The sequence below is a fragment of the Carassius carassius genome, chromosome 29, assembly GCF_963082965.1.
Source record: "Carassius carassius chromosome 29, fCarCar2.1, whole genome shotgun sequence".
Classification (NCBI taxonomy): Eukaryota; Metazoa; Chordata; class Actinopteri; order Cypriniformes; family Cyprinidae; genus Carassius; species Carassius carassius.
Window position 1 is genome coordinate 7,070,421 of NC_081783.1, and position 17,493 is coordinate 7,087,913.

General features: G+C 36.4%; 1 long non-coding RNA gene across 2 annotated transcripts; it reads left to right on the forward strand.

Moving 5' to 3' along the window:
* Positions 1-3,174: 3,174 nt before the first annotated feature.
* Positions 3,175-8,558, forward strand: LOC132109513 (uncharacterized). 2 transcript variants are annotated; one of them, XR_009424508.1, is made up of 4 exons: positions 3,175-3,609; positions 3,726-3,838; positions 7,082-7,207; positions 7,293-8,558. It is a non-coding gene; the product is annotated as an uncharacterized LOC132109513 (long non-coding RNA). The 2 variants fall into 2 exon arrangements; XR_009424507.1 differs by having other exon boundaries at positions 3,726-3,834.
* The last annotated feature ends 8,935 nt before the right edge of the window (positions 8,559-17,493 follow it).

Consider the following 17,493-nt stretch of genomic DNA (forward strand, 5'->3'; position numbering starts at 1 on the left):
ACTTTGAAGTCGCTGTTAGTGCCATTTGGTTTGGATGAGGGGATGGGGGCGGGGTTATCTGAAGGTTAGAGAGCTCACAACCCTCTGTTTTGATCACAGAGGCATGATGTCCCATATATGGGGGGCACAAGAGGATACATGCTATTTTTAGACATGAGATTATAGCACAATTATACACCATATTAGTGCTGGAATAATGAAATTGCACTAGCCTGCAGCAAGTCATTGTGTGAATGAGTCGAGCAATTGTAATCATTGATTGGATTAAGACATTGTACCTCAATTGTACATGCACAATCTTAGGTCTACAACTTATATTTTACAACATTTATTGTTGTTTTACAGTGATAATGTATACCGAATAAAGCTGCTGTGTTTCTGTCCTCTCATGCCACTAGAGTGCACTGCTTGCTATGAGCCACGTCCAATCAGAGTGCTCCATTACAAATCCATAGTTAGAGGGATAGAACATGTGCAATCACACACATCCAGTCACTTTATAGCGTTTACAGAATTTCTCTTCATGCAAACATGCACCCCCCTCTCTATGCACGCAGAAACCAGATATCAGCTTTCCTTTGTCACCTAAAATGAACATACATAATCACGTTTCCCTAAAACACCATGATACTCATAAATATAACTGACCCAGATAACAATGTCAAGATGAGACACATATCACAGTGTGAGCTATGCCTTCAATCTTGCATGTATTTTTGTCTTTCTCTCTCTCTCTATGAATGTTTGCCATATGTGCTTTGGGAGAGAGCGCTATACTGAAGGGAAAAGATTCCAAAGTGAAGCATTGCTTCCTTGAAAAGCAACGCTGTGTATCTTTCTTTTGTGCAGGGGATTCTGTTTCAACTTTGTTGCCTAATGTGTCACTCTATCACTCACACGTAAGAGCGTCCTTTGATCTTTTGCAGTTTTTGTTGAGTTAGCATGGTTGCACTACTGCCAGACTGCTTACTGCTTTATCACTTTAAAGTAAATTCTGTGATCAAATATTCTGCAGCCTAATCCTATAGATAGAAAGGTTCATCGGCATAAATGGTGACTTAAAATATCAAATATCAAATAATTTTTAAATGAGCATAAAAAATTTTATAAGCATTAAAAAATGGCATGCAACATATATGTAATAGAATTGTGAATCAATTAGAGTGACTGATTTTAAACTATGCACAGATTTAAAAATTTTAATTCATCTTTATAGAGAGTGAGTGCAGTTAAAATGAATATGAACTGATTTAGATAATATCAGGTGGCATGTTTTGAGGCAAAATCTTTTATGCAAAATAATAACATCCCAAATAGGATAAAATGGCAGGTGTCTGCTTTTTTTACACAGTAAACATACACTTTTTTCCCCTCGTGATCTTAAAAACCTTTTAATCTTAAGGTTAAAATTACTTTGTTAGACAAATATATATTGTGCATAGATTTCTGTATAAAACTAAAATAAATAAATAATGTATTTATTCTTTTCTTTTCTTTTTTTTAAATGAAGTTTAACCAGATAGTGAAGGAAAAGGAGCCCACAAGTTTATGCATGTGAATGATTTAAGTTATAAATTAAAATGAATGAATTAATGAATTGAATGAGTTAATGAATTGAATGAGTTAATGAATGAATGGACAAATGAATACATCTATTTATTTATTTATTTAAGCATAAGCTGAGACAATGCAAAATATGAGATTAATTCTGATTAGAATTCAAATAAGAGATACAATCATTTGGGGGTCCAGTTTTACAATCCTTTCACCGTAGTTTAAAAAAACTTTACTACTATTTAAAATTGTGGAAAATAGCAATAAGAAAAAATGACATAAGTATATGTCCAACGCTTTTGACTGGTAGTGTAGGTTTCTTTGAACAGTGTTAGGTAGCAGCAGACCACTCCGTTACCATTGAGAGCCAGGTTGCTTTTGCTGAGGCTTTGGAATGTGCTCGGTGCTATGTTTGGGTCTGGGGGTCTTCACTGCGGATGTCGGGGGCAGTGGCAGGAACCACACTGTGCCTATGAACTCTATTCAAACTCTGAAATGCCTCTGCCTAGGCAGGAAATTGAAATATTGGGCTGTATGAGCAGGCCAATGACCATCTATCATGGCATTTTGGCTCAAGGAGAGAAACTCCATAGATCAGAGATAGGCTGCCGAGTCTACAGGTTAAGAGGTAAAGAGACAAGAAGAGAGCGCCTTGCAGGGGTCCAGTTTTAAACTCCTAGAATCTTTTCACCTTAAAGAAAAAAAAAAGAAAAAGGAAAAAAAAACTGGGCCCCTCTTTCACTCATCTAGCAGTGGAGGGGGTATTAGTCATGGATAGAAAATCTTTAGCATTTCTTTTCTTAAATCAGAAGAGGTATAGGCAAGAAAACTATAGGCCAACTACAAACATTGGCAAGGCCAATGTCAACTACAAACACTCATGCAATATCAAAATGCCTGGATAACACCTTATGACTTTGCAAATAAACACTGTAGTCTGTTCAAATATTATGAATGGCAATTGAGCAGCACTTAAAGTATGTAGAGGAGATCAGGAATTTGCAACTCCCTCCATTAGTTTAACAAAATCATACCACCTGCCACCTAACGGTACAGCAGAAGTTGACAGTATAGGTTTTTGTATAAACCTTTAAGGGACAAAACGCAAAACTGAGAAAAAAAGTAAAATAAGTTTTATATACAAACACACAGCCTATTTGTAGTTAATGTGGTGTTTTATTTCAATTAAATTAATCATTTTTATTTTCATTAAAATATTACATGTTTACCATTTGAAATTAAATGAAATTGGGGTGCATTATAATATTTTAAACAAACATGAATGTTTAACAGCCCTCTGTGTAATTGACAATTTAAACAACTTCTTTAATTTGCAGCAGACAACTATGGTAATAAAGCATAAAAGTTTAAATAAATAGAATAAATAAATACCAAAAACAAGGCGTTCAGGCGTTTAAATGAAATCTGTAATCGCATATACATATTCATTGGATTTTTGTTGGCTACAGATTAAAATTGCACCATGTTTTTGTCAACAAACTTTCTAGAAGAATATTTAAGAAAGGCCTTTAGGGCAGTTTAATAGATGTCACTTACAGAAAACATTTCCTGTAAACGCATTTGACTCGATAAAGTGCGATTGAATCATTCTGCGATTATATACAAGTAAATGCGCCACAGTCGGCGGACGCACGAATCATGCGGGATGTTGAATATCACTAAATTTTTCTAAAACACTAAACCCGACAGATTTGTTGAAGAATTTCTTTGAAATAACCGATCGCTTGGCCCTATAGACCAGCGCGGTCAAGCGAGCGGAAAATTGCTCCCAATTAGTGGTTTTGAAACGACTCATGGTATGTGGCACTCACACAGGAAATGACATCAACGGGTCAAAACTAAAAATATGTCGCAGGGCGGACAGTGACTATGGGACGCCCTGAACTTGCTCTGTAGCCTACTGATTGCTTCGAAACAGGTTTCTATAGTTTTGGAAAGTGGATGCTGAGGACCTGAGCTGAGTGAGCGCTTCTCAACCATCACTTTCATCCTCTGCAGGTTCAGCGCAGACGACACACTTTCACTGGGACGCCGGTACGCAGCAATGGCACAGATAACATGTCGCACTCTGTAGTCTGGGCATATGTAGTCCTGTAACATTGTCTTCAACTAAATATATGCGTTCATGTTGGGGAATTGTGTTGGAACAGAGCCGGTGTGCTGTCGCAGGTGCAGCTGCTGTCTGGGGCAGAGAGAGGAGACAAACACCACATACAGTGAATGCTTGAGTTTTGACAGTTGATGGAAACGTCGTTATATGTGGGTTTGATTGTGTACAGCACATTTTAATGGGAGCCCACTTTATGTAGCGAGATAATGCGAAGATGCACCTGCAACGATCCGCGCTGTGAAGTGTTAACGAGGAGCATCCATGTTTGAGCTCCTGCATCACTGTGATGAGAGCGAATCAGGTGCCAAGGCGTACGTGGTCATGTGTTTCATGTTGTTGTTGGGATTACACGTCGGTCTGGAACGTGCCTTTGACAATTTTGTCCCGCTGGTGTACACATTTTAAAATCATGCTTCATGCATGACTGCATACATGACGATCATTGGCTATGTTTTGCGCTACATATTGTGCATTACGCAAGCATTGGTACAACGTAATGTTTCTTTGTGTAAACCTAATTTCTATTAGATGTGAACATCGAGTTAATATAAGTATGTAGTGTCACAGATTATGGTTAAAATTATGGTATGGTAATTTTTACTCAGGGTCATTTTTGTACAACATAGGCTACTTTATACTTTAATAAATGTCTCTGTCCATCCATCCATCATCTTAATAATAATTTATAATTGAATAATTTGTCATTTTTTAAATATAATTTAATAACCCCCCCCCCCATAATTTGCAGACCTTTTGTCGCTGTGGAGAGGCATGTTGTCACAGTATATGGGGTTTGCATAATAACAATATGACATAAAAACCTAATATAGCCCCCCCCCCCAAAAAAAAATAAATAAATGGTGAAACAATTGTGAAATGCAAAATACATAATTTAAGTTACATACTAAAAATAATAAACTATTAATTGAAATAAACATAAGTTTTAATTTATGTTTTATACAAAAGCATGTGACAAAGTGACCCAGTTATTTATTAAGGCCCAAGTGTGTAAAAAAAAAAAATCCTCATGTCTATTTTCCAAACCCATGTTATAGATATATTATGATCAATTAATCTGTCCATATGTTTTATTTTGCTTTATTTTTGCCTTTATAATTGTCAATCAAATTGTGATAAACTTGTAGTGAAATGACAGACTTCTTTCTGGTGGCTTGTGCTGGACCAATCATAGTCAGCTTAAACTCGTCCCCGCAAGCTCTGATTGTCCCCACCCAACATTTATTTTTTTATTTTGTGCTTAATGGTTTCACAAAAGAACGATTGCAAAAATATGATTTTGAAATTATTGTTTGCCGATTCCATTTCACAAAAAAATTGGCAATTGAATTCATCTTTTAAAACTACCACTTTTTGTGTAGGAACATTTGTGTAATGAAACATTGACTCCATATACTATATTCACTGAGACAGGCATGTGACAACTAGCCCCAGTCTCCCCTAATCTTGATTTTTTTTTTTTTTTTTACAGATGCTTCATGCACATCATCTCTTGCAGAGAGTGTGTATCTGATGCAGTGTCCTGCCAGGGCTTCAGCACTGAGCTGCAGTTTAAACCTGCTGTCTGTGTTGCCTGTCTGTCTGGAGTGATAACTGTATTATTCATGCTTGCGTGTAGACAGCTCTGTTAATCTCCTGCCACGCAATAGTGCTTCCATCAGCCGTGCTCCTCACGAGTGTCCCACATGTATAAGTTCGTTCACGCGCATGTGTGTGTGTGAGGGTGTATATAAGATGCATAGGTCAGAGCAGGCTGGTTTGGTGTTGTAGTGGTGGATGCAGCAGATCTAGGCCTTTGAGGTCTCAGTAATTAGCTGGGTTGGGGCGTTCATCATGGCCATATATTCACCATGCTGAAAGGGTGCGGGCAGGGGGTCTATTGACGGCTGACAGGTGCAGCAGCGGAAGGCGTCAGGAGTTTGGGCAATCGAAACCAGAGCTGCAGTCTATTAGAACTGTCTCCGGCCCCTAGGTTACCCCTCGCCCCCCTCCTGGGGGTCAAAATTGAAAGCAAGTTCAAGACCCTTTTCCTGCCCTATTTTGCTGTGCACAAGGTCTGCTGTGTGATTTGTGATTGAATGTGGACACAAAGAAAGCCTGATTGATGCGGTTACTTTATTTTTTTCCTCTTGTTTAGGTGCTTACAACATGTGCACATTATTATTATTATTATTATTATTATTTTCTTTATTCTTTGTGTGTGTATGTTTACATATTTACATGCTTTAAAATGCATGTGTATACTACATACATACATACATACATATATATATATATATATATATATAGTTGCAATTTATACTTATATGTACAGTACAGTTTATTTATTTATTATTATTTTTATTGATTATTCTTATGAAAAAACATGCATAAGTTAAATGCATCTTATTGAATTATTTTTAAATTATTAATGTATTTTGTGTTATGTTATATGCTTATACGATATACCATGTGCATATATATGTATACATACATATATACAGTATGTATACATACACGCATATGTGTGAGTGCATATTTTTTAAATATATGCTTATATTATACAATGTTTAATGTGAATATATACATTTTTTGCATTTATATATATATTTATATGGTAAATAATACATAATAATAATCGCATCCAAAATAAGCTTTTGTTTACATAACGTGTGTGTACTATTTATTATGTATGGAAATACACACATGCATGTATATATTTAAGAACAATATGTTCGATATTTATATTAAATATATTTATATATAATATCAAATATATAAATATAAAGATATACAGTTTCATATTTAATAAGTTTAATATTTTTGGACAGAACAGTATAGAGATGACAGGAAGCCAGGTTTAGATTTTTAATTTAAGAGAAACATTTTGAAGATTGCTTTTAGGCCTCATTCCAAATTGAGGACTTATGTACCTACAATGGCTGGTGTGTGTATGTCCACGAAACCATAGTGTCCCTTTGTGAGCACCTGCGTTTTGTGTTCACAAGCCGACCTAAGCCATCATTTTTGTGCATCACCAAAATGTGGACACAGTGTCTTAGAGCATCATTTGGGACAGGACCTTACCAGTTGACTTGTTAGTGCAGACAAGTAGTCAAATAGTTGATTACTTGAGCACATCTCTATTGTGAAGCATGTACCAGTGCATTGACCTTTTTTTTTGCACTTCCGGTCCAGCCTGAACTGCTTAATCTTAGTTACAGCCATTACAAATCCTGCTGTCTTGGTGTGAGAGCCAGACAGAAGGCTTTCTCTGAAAGCTTTGGTTTTATTTAGCATTCCTCAGAGGTTTATGGGCAGGTGTTTAAAATTAAGAGCAGGATATTTATTGGAAACTTTCTAAAGGCACAAAACTTTTTTTGCTTACCTCTCAATTAGACACATACTCAACAGACATCCAAAACACACACAGACCCCTTTACCCTGGCACATTGTAGAACAACTGAACAAGCAGATAAAATGCAAACCCTCGTCCTTTCTCCCACACTCTAACCATTAGCTCAGGTCAGTGTGTTGTGTGGGTGGAGGCCAGAAGTGTATTTTTGACCTGCAATTATCAGGGCTTAACTCTACCATTGGTACTTTGCAGAAATCAAGGTGCCGCTCTGCAGCTCTGGATCCCTGAGCCAGGTCCTGATTGCAAGTTACTGGGCTGAGGATATCAAGTGCGAAAGGAGAAATGTGAAATCCCAGATAAAACCTGGAGCCTTAAGGAGCCATGAAGTGCATGTAATGAGGAAAGTGATGGGGATTGGGTGTGCTGAGCACACAGTCACATGGAGGATGTCTTTGAGTGAGAGTCTCTGTGACATTTGTCCTCCCTAATCCAGGATTTATAGAGGACTCACAAAATTCAACAAGGTTAAATCAGTAGGCAGGTTAGCAAAGCATAACGGAAGCACGGCTTGAAAAAAATTAGTAGGCACTAGACAACCTGTGAATGGCTTGTCTTGCCTTGATGGACAATATTACGTGTTCATCAGTTGAAACCAACACACTCTTATTCGTGTTCATAACTCTTTCACAGTTTGGTGAGTTGATGAATTTGAATGGATTAATACAATCTCACTCGTAGATTTTTGTATGATCTGCTAACACTTCATTGAAGGCAAGTTTAGGGTTGGTTTGGTTATAGGTTAGAAGTGGCCTTTCATGATTACTTACATTTTTTTTTTACTCGTATGATTTTGCCACACAATACATTGACACTTTCCTATATGGTTCCAGAGATTATGCACTTCTCTTTGTTTTTATGCCCTGTTAGGGTTTTGTAATCCCGCCAAGCTAATGACCGTATTTTGCAGAGCCTAATAAGTCAAAAATGCATCTGCCCTGGAAAAGCTGAATAATGGCAGATATTAATGGAGCTGGGCCCTGAATGATTCCCGGGTTGGCGTGGCAGTTAAACGCATTCCAGGTTTTGTGGAGGCCATTATTCCTGCTCCTTAATCACCACCTCTGCTTTTATTACCCCCAAAGCCTCACTGTGTGGCTCGGGGAAACCACATGTGGGCACAGGCCAGGAAATGTCGAGCAGACAAGAAAATGTCTTCCTTTCCCCTTAAAAGTAATAGCCTTAACCAAACACCAAAGACAGGCTGTTTTTAACCAGATTTTGCGGTCTATAATCGTTTATGGGATATCGGATGCTGTACTGGAGGAATTGTTGGATACTGGTTCTCAGAATGTTTTTGTTGAAAATTTGTAATTGGTATGTAGTTAAAATGATGCTAGGAAGTTTAGAAATCATATAGTTTTCATGTGACACTTTAAGTTGTGTTGAAAAAGCTGGTCTTAAAGGTATACTCCACTCCAAAAAGAAAATTGTCATTAATCACTTACCCCCATGTCGTTCCAAACCCTTAAAAGCTACATTGTGTTTTGAAGATGAACAAAGCTTTTAGGGGTTTGGAACGACATGGGGGATAGTGATTAATGACAATTTTCATTTTGGAGTGGAGAAACCCTTTACATGTCATCCCAAAGTCATTGCTTCCCAACTCCAGTCCTCGGGACCACTTCCGAGAATGTTTTATGTCTCCATATTTAACACACTAACAAGCAGTTGAGTTGAATCAGGTGTTTTAATTAGTAAATATTAATACATATAAAATTCACAAAGACTTTTGTCTGAGTAATGGGCTTTTTTTTATCAAGGCTAGAGAAGTATTTGGCTATGGATATTCATCATAATCATTGCAGCAAGCAGCAGCAAATATTTCTTCTTAATGGGGAATCATGTTGCATTGCTAGAAATATGATGATTTTTTGTTCAAGTTAAGAGTCACTATGTTTTATATTGGCTGAAATTAACAGATGTTTTAAAAAAAATAGTCAGTATTAGGTATTTAACTTGTTTTTGATTATTTTGCCTATTTTTACATTAACATTACATCTGCTCTCCTCTAACTCTCACTGAAAGTTTAAAAGCACCAATAATTAAATAACAGTAATAAATGTAATAAATGTTCAGTATAATCTTCAGCAAATCTCAAAATGAAGATCCAATATTTATACTGTATTTTATAATGTCGAACTGTATAATATAACATTGTGATGTTGCCTAAATTCACTTGAAACATTTAAAGGTTTATTTTATTGTTTTAATTTTAGTTTGCACAAAATAATAAAGAATTTTAATATCAGGCATTATCATTAAAATAGGTATTGCTTATTGGTCAGCTAGAATTTTAATATCAGTTCTTTTGTACTTGCAGTTTTTTTGGTGCTTAGAGTAATGTGAAGTTGTGGGAACATTTGTTTTACCCTTATTTATAGGGATGACAATGCATTTTAAAAATAATAACAATACATACATACTTTTAATGGCCAGTTGGAAATATCTGCAATGGATAAAGTATCTTTATTCACCTCTCATTGGCAGGTGTGGCAGAAAGTTAATTTTAGATCTTAGTTGCGCATTATCGTGGCTCATGTCCACATGAGAGGATCAGTGCCTCAGTCCTAAATTAATGAGGGAGGTCTCATCCCTGACACAGTCCATCCATCAGTTCCCTCCAAGGCCTTCTCCTTAAGAGACAACAGAGTGGGGGGTATAGATGATGAAGAGGACTAATTAAGCCGCCATGATGTTTTGTTTTATTATGGGTTCAGTTTAAAAATTTTCAATAAATCTTATTAGCATAGGAGGTGCTCGGAGACGTCTGACTGAAGGTGTGAAGTGGGTCTGCTGTTTACACTGAGGCTAACAGCTGCACACTTGCGAGGGCTGTAAAAAACATACGCTGCGCTGGTGTCGCTGTCGACACACTGTCGGCTGATGCCATAATTCATGTGTGTCATGCACGGGATGCTGTGTGAGGGGAGGGGAGTAGGTGAGTTTTTTAAGCTCCTCCTGTTTACCCACTGCCTGATGGCCCCCTGTAGAGAGCAACAGCAATTATCACCTTGGAGGAATGTGGGAGCCTTCTGTTAAATTCCCTTTGACCCTTCAGTAGAGGAGGTCAGGAGGTGGTGATCCCCCCAGGGAGCAGCAGGCAGTGGGGGGGGGGGGGGGGCGCCATGGATGGGTGCATTTGGGGCTGTTTCTCATGGTCAGGGAAACTTGAGTCTGACATTGCTTTACAGCTGCAAGCCAACAAAGTCAGTTGGTTCTCCTTCTCCAATCCTCAGATTATTATGGTGCACTTGCAATATAAACTGCTGCTTTGCTGTCTTAGTTTGACTGCATCAGGACTAGCTTCATACTTTGAGGACAGGTAGTCAGGTTAGCCAGGATGAACTTGAAAACTTGTATTCTTACACAGTCATAACACCTGAAGACAAAGCTCTTCTGTGAAGCTCTTTAAATCACAGCAGTCAAAGCCAGTCTTCTCACTTTCTACTCATTACTGAAAATGAACCCTTAGTTAAAGGGTTTTAGGAATAATTCACGCAAAAAAAATGAAAATTCTGTGATTTCTCACCTTCACGTCATTCCAAACCAAAGATAAAGAATGGTTCAAATGTTTTGTTCCTATAAAGTCTAAATGTCCAAAACCGCATTAAATCATACTGATTTTCATTCTATTGACTTTTTTTTTCATACATGTTTGAAACAACATGAGGGTGAGTAAATATTGATGCAATTTTAATTTTGGAATGAACTATCCTTTTTAAAACAATTGAACATGATGATACACTGATGTATAATTCTTTAATGTAGTTTTGAATTCAGAGACCCTCCCTTTGAAATATGATCCAACAGGAGGTCACATATGAGACACATGTACACTCTTGGGAAAAAAAGCTGCTGTGCCGGTCCCCTACAAATCAGTACTTAAAAGTATTACGTTCATGTTGTTCCAAACTTAGGCCTATATGAATTTCTTTCTTCTGATTCTACTTGGTCATTTTGGTAACAGTTGCTGGTAGCCATTGACTTATGATATTTTTTTCCCCCATATGGGCAAGAGTAGCGACCAGTAACTGTTTGGTTAACAACACACTTCATTTATCTTCTTGCAAACTCAAAAAATTCATACAGGTTTGGAACAACCTGAGGGTCAGTGAATGATGACAAAATTTTCATATTTGGGTGAACCATCACTCTAAATTGTACTTATTAGTATCTAAATAGTACATACAGGTATTCGTGTCCTTTGACCATCTCAGTGACAGCTTTTGTACTTTTTTTTGTCCTGGGAGTGTAAATACCTGCCGTAAACAGTAATATGTCTCAGTTGCTAAATGCTAAACGATTAAATGTAAATGTAGTTGTCCGCTGTGAACAAATCAACTGAGGCTGATGTTAATACTAGGTGTAACCAGAGCCTATAATGTCTGTTTGTGTCAAGCAGTGTTGTGATTGCATTTATAAATCACGGCTTAACAAGTAAGGCACACCACATCATGAAGACTTACAGCATTGGATGCTGGCTCTGACTGGATGGGCTTTGAGTGTTATTTGTGTGTTCTTCATCATGTGACCCAAAACTGATTATGTACGGTCGTTAAGAGCTGTAGTGACAAGGCCAGCTGCAGACCCTTGACAGCTGCAATACAGTTTTCATTTCCAATCTGTCCTTTTAGCCTCTCATAATTCACACCTGATATCTCCTGACCTGTGTTCATGTTGAATCAAACAAAGCAGTGGTTGTTTAATAGTGATGAGAGCTTCTAATAAGACATCTCTCAGTGGTGATTACCTAATCAGCCCCCAGAGACAAGACAAGGGCATAGACTGGGCCCCTAACCATTTTAGACTGGGACCCAGTCACTTACAAGACCTTGCTCTTCTTAGAGTTTCTAAGAAAGAAAGTCCTTTCTTTTAAATGATTGTAAATGAAACAAAAATTCCTGTTGTACCAAAATATTTTGTTTTCTGAAATGTATTTAGTAGCCTTTGTGGTTCTTTTGGCATAGCATATTTATTTCATGGTACAATCAGGGGTTAAATTGGGCCTAAACATTTGGATATGGAGTTAATTAAATACGCTGTAAAAATGTTTATTTTAAAAAGGCTTTAATACTTTTAAATATTTGTTACTTTATTTTATTAAAAAAGGCTAAATGTAAATGATCAATAAAAAAATGAATAAATTAATTAATTAAACGAATGAATAAATAAATACACACAAATACATACATAAAAAGGCTACATACATAACAGCTGTACATTTTATTTTTATATAAAATATTACTTAAGCTCACCAAATAAGTCTTGATATTATATTATATTATATTGTATTATATATTATATTATATATATATAATATAATATAATATAATTTTGTTTTCTTTTAAAAGAAAAATGTTCAAACATATAATTAACAATCAAAAATAAAATGTTACTGTAAAACTGTATAAAGTCCACTCAGTATGTTTTGTTATAGTGTGTATATACTATATTGGTCTCCAAAATATTAATTTAGCCCCTGGACACACTCCTTATTCTTTGAATATAGACGAGAAGCCATTGATTCAGGAAGTGCTCTGATGTCTGCCTTAAGAATGTTTGCCTTTGGAAGGATAAACAGAATTTTTTAAAAAAAGATTTACATTTTGACCTTGTTATAGTCTTTGTCACAGGTGGCATGGGGTGTTTGTCTTTGATGGAATTTAGATTCTGATTCCATTCATGAGTGGTATTCTAAGGGGAGTAGACTTTTCCTATTGTTGAAGAGGCATATCATTTACAATCATTGTCAGATGTTGAAAGCTGACTTTCTTTTTATGTTATCTTTTGAGTGTGACTCACTGCACTTGCCTGCACATGACATATCAAGTGTGTCAGAGTTTGAGAAAGGTAAGAGTCCGTATTGATCTGCTGTATTGATGGAATCTATTCTCAAGTCTCTTAGTCATAACATCTATAGATTATAGACTATAACATTCAACAGACTATAACATTTCTTTCTATTTTCTAAGTTTGCTTTGATATATATTGGGGCAGAACACTGAATGGCTTCCCTGTTAAGTTATAGACTTATAGACTTGCAGTTCAGATTGCAAAGCTTAAGGTGGCTCTCTGACCCTCAAGGCCATCTATTAAGTTCTGTCCTCAGCCATTTCTGTTAAACTGTACCTTAATTAACTCCACTGTGAAAGCAGCCATCCTTAAATACAAGGACCCTTACAAATTGTGACAAAGTAGCGGTGTCCATGATTTATTTAATATTACATGGCCAGTCCTCCTGAGCCAGCAAAACATGTCTCAAGCAGTCTACCCCAACAAAGGGTCTACCCGTGCTGTATGGATGGAACTCCTCAGAGCTCTGCTACTTCCTCCAGTACACGGTGGGACTTGAACTTCAGTGTTGCCATAGAAACCCCCCCTCCCCCACACACACAAATCCCCACCCAATGACGTCCCCCTCTTGTCTGCAGGGCTTAAATTTCTCTGGCACTGTGCCAGTTCTCCGGTGCGTTTGTCTGAGGAAAAATAAATATAATAATCCTACATTTCAAAAAAACTTGTTTATCACTTTCGAGTTCATGAGTTCGCCTACCAATGGTCTCAACCAAACTAACATTACTAGACAATCAGAATGTTTTGCTCTCATAAATACGAGACGTGCATAATAGTATCCAATTGCAGAGCTGCAGCCCTGATTAATGGAGAAGTGTGACACATTGAAAAAGCTGTGAGGCCAAATGGTCAAAGATGTCCATCTAACGCATATTTATATAAGAAAACTAATTAAAAAAGCAGCGGAGCTTTGTAAACAGCTCAGAGTAATCATGTCATCTCCATAAGAACGATATGATAGGCAAAGCAAATTTACTGGGATTTTTGAAAAGGTCCTGTTCACACATGATCTTTTAATGGTAACTTACCGTAATTTAACAGTGAAGACTGTATGTGTGAAAGGGGCTAAACTCTTCCTCTGCATATGCTGTGAATTTGAATTGCTTAATGTTCATCTGGGAAAACAGTGTGCATTATCTCACTAGATTTGTAACATAAATCATTTTTTAAACCTTTGCCAACACAGGAGAATACTTCAACCTGTTTCTAAATATGCCATTTATTGTACATCGCAATTTCAATATAAAAGTTTCTGAGTTTGCATGTGGCCAAATATTACATTGTTTAATCACACTGTAAGGTGAAACATCACCAGGCCATTGTTGTCCTTTGCTTGTATTTGTTAAAATACATAATGTACTTAAGTTGGTTATGTTCATATTATGTATAGGCATATTGCATTATTTATTTTAATAGTGTTGTTCAATAAAACCATGTAATTACTTGGTTTTGATATTTTATTTGAGCCAATTATTATTGTCTCATCGGCAGTTTATATATAAATAGTCATACTAAAGCCTGGTTTTCACTTAGGTCTATTTGTGTTGCTAAAAAAATATCAGATTACTCAATTCACAAAATAATCAGTAGATTACTTGATTACCAATATAATAATTAGTTACAGCCCTAAATTAGTTAAAATATTTCAAAATACAACTGCATTGTTTTACTTTTTGTAATTAAAAGACAAATATTTTCTCATTGAAAATTTCTTAAAAATAGTATTAAAATATTGTCTTGTTCTACTGAACCAAGTATCTGTATTTTGTCTCATCTCGTGAGCTATGTGTATTGTCACACCCCTACTGCTGATAAAAGGTGATATAGCTTATAATTCTCCAAGTATATGATATAGCTTTCATTCTTCAGGTCAACCCTATATTCTTGGAAAAAAAACATCAGTTTGAATAAGGAAAGCGATAACTTTGCCATAGTATCCTTTTAAATGTTAAAGAAAGTTTCTCAAGAAATTATGCATATAATCAAATAATAGCTCTACCAGATGTCTTGACTACTTAACAAAATTAATAAGTAAAACAATTAATCAAAATTAAATGGATGGTTTTATTTTATTTGATTTGATTGTATCTACAAGAAATCAAATGACTAATCACTAATTTTACAGGTTGAAATTGTAAAAACTGTTTAATTTAATTTAAGGGCACTAACACTAATGGTATACTATGGCATTTTTAGGACAAATGTAGTAGTAGGTGTCACATTTTCATTTTATGTGTTCATGTGGAAAGTAATGTGTGGAGAAGAGAATTCATTGGTATAATCAGATTCAGAAACGGTCTTTTAACTCTCCACTGAGATTTGTTCAAGATACTGTCTGTGTCGACTGCTTCTTTTGTACTCATACACACACACACATTTATGCATGAGCACTTACATGTGACACAGCCTGGCACTCACTACCTACACACACACATTTACACATACATAATGCAGGCCTCTGGGAAAATGCAGTGTGTAAAAGAAGGAGGGAGAGTGAGCGTGATTTTTGAGTGAATGAATTTAGAGTACGGATGAATGTCACACTCATGCCCATCATGTTTCTCCCGCCGCCGTTCAGTGTGTGAGGTAGACACAGACGTGAGATTCCCTTCATCTATTATTAGTCCTATGGTCTGCTGCCTCAGCACAAAAAGTAGACCATGCAGCCAATTCTTTGTACTTCTTTTAAATGAAACTTCCAGCAAATTTGGACTCAATGGCACACAATTTCGATTATGTACACTTGAGAAAGTGCAGTGCAAACAGGTCTATGTCCTCTTTGACCAGAATCCTTATTCACTTAGAGGAGAGAATGAAGCAAAGAGAGTGTGATCACTTCAGTAAAATTGGGAAAACTTGAGTCAGGTTGGGTTTAACACAGTGTTGGGAGTAATGCATTAAAAGTAATGCGAGTCACATAATCAGATTACTTTTTCAAGTAACTAAAGTAACGCAGTTTTAATTGAAAAGAAAGGACGGGTTTTACATTTTTAAAAAGTATAAAGCGCAAGTTACTTTGTTTTCCCATTTATTTAATGCCAGGTCTCCTGTCCTCATGTTGAGAGAAATCGGGAGAAAGTGCAGAGGCGTTGTGTGTGCCATGTTAACATGATGTTACTGTAGTTCTAGACTAAATGTGAACTTGCATTTACTCATCTCACTCACAAAAATGCAGATTTAGTATTCCTCGAAATGGATAAAAACAGGGAAATGCAAACTCAGAATATGACGCAAACCTGCAATTATTAAATATGTTATATAACACAAATATCCTTCATCAAAAAAGCAAGCAAGTCCTGGCCAGATTTAAAAAGTAACGTAACGCATTATCTTCCATAAAAAGTAACATAAGTTACTTTTTTAGAGTAAAACAATATTGTGATGCGTTACTTTTAAAAGTAACTTTCCCCAACACTGTTATTAAAACTGTCTTTTGTGACTGAAGGACAACTGTACTATAGAAGCGTTTTAAGGTAAAAAAATATATATTTGTACACAAACAAATACTGATGGATTTTTACGTGGTATTTCAGGTTTACTTGATTTGTCCTTGCATGTTTATGTTGTTTACTATAAAATTCACTTGTTCTGCTTAAATAATAATAATAAAATAAATGTTTAAAGGTGTAGTGTATGCACTATTTGCATTCCCACATGTAATTAAAAAAACACTTACTGTTTTCAGACAGGTTTTCCTTCACAGCACTCCCACTGTCTGCCACAAACTGATGGAATTGGTTTTGGTTCAGTGTTGCTCAGGCACATTAAAATGGGTAGTTCACCCTCATTTTGGTCCAAACTTGTATGAATTTATTTCTTCTGTGGAAAACAAAAAAAGAAGATAAAAAATTTTTTTTTTCCTTACTGTGAATGTCAGTGGGATCCAGTGTTGTTTGAACCACAGCAGTCTTTAAATTATCTTCTTTTGTGTTCTGCATGAACAGCATGAATTTGAGTAAATCTTGATCACAATCTTTCCTTAACAAGGAAAAAGATCACCTTTTTGTCTTAACAATCCCTTGGGATAAATGGGATGGCAGACATTTTTTTAAGCATTAGAATTAAAGGAAGCAATCTTGTTTGTAATTGTTGTTTGTTATTAAAAGTTTATGATGGAGTGAAACTGGGCAGCAGAAATGCATAGTTTAGCCTATATATTTGCTACTATTTTAGAGCAAGAACAAACTGTTTTCCATATTCTTAGATCCACCAAAGCCAACCAGACACTCCTTTGATGTGACGGACCAAATGTGAGGTAGATCCAGAGAACATGTTCATTAAGGCAAGGAAAACAAACATATGTCAGAGAAGAAAGAATTTATAATATGTGGAAGAGGAAGACCTTGGGAGTGCCTTGGCCCTTGTCTAAAACTGTTAGTGGCCCAGTCTTTGTGGACGTCTTGTCTCTGGGGGCCGGCTGGGTAATTATCAGTGAGGGTGCACGTGTGGGTGTGTGTGAATGGGGCCGTGCGTCAGGCGACCAGGACCCACTGTTTGCGTTCTCACTGCACCATGTCAGCGGGATGCCCCGAACTGAACG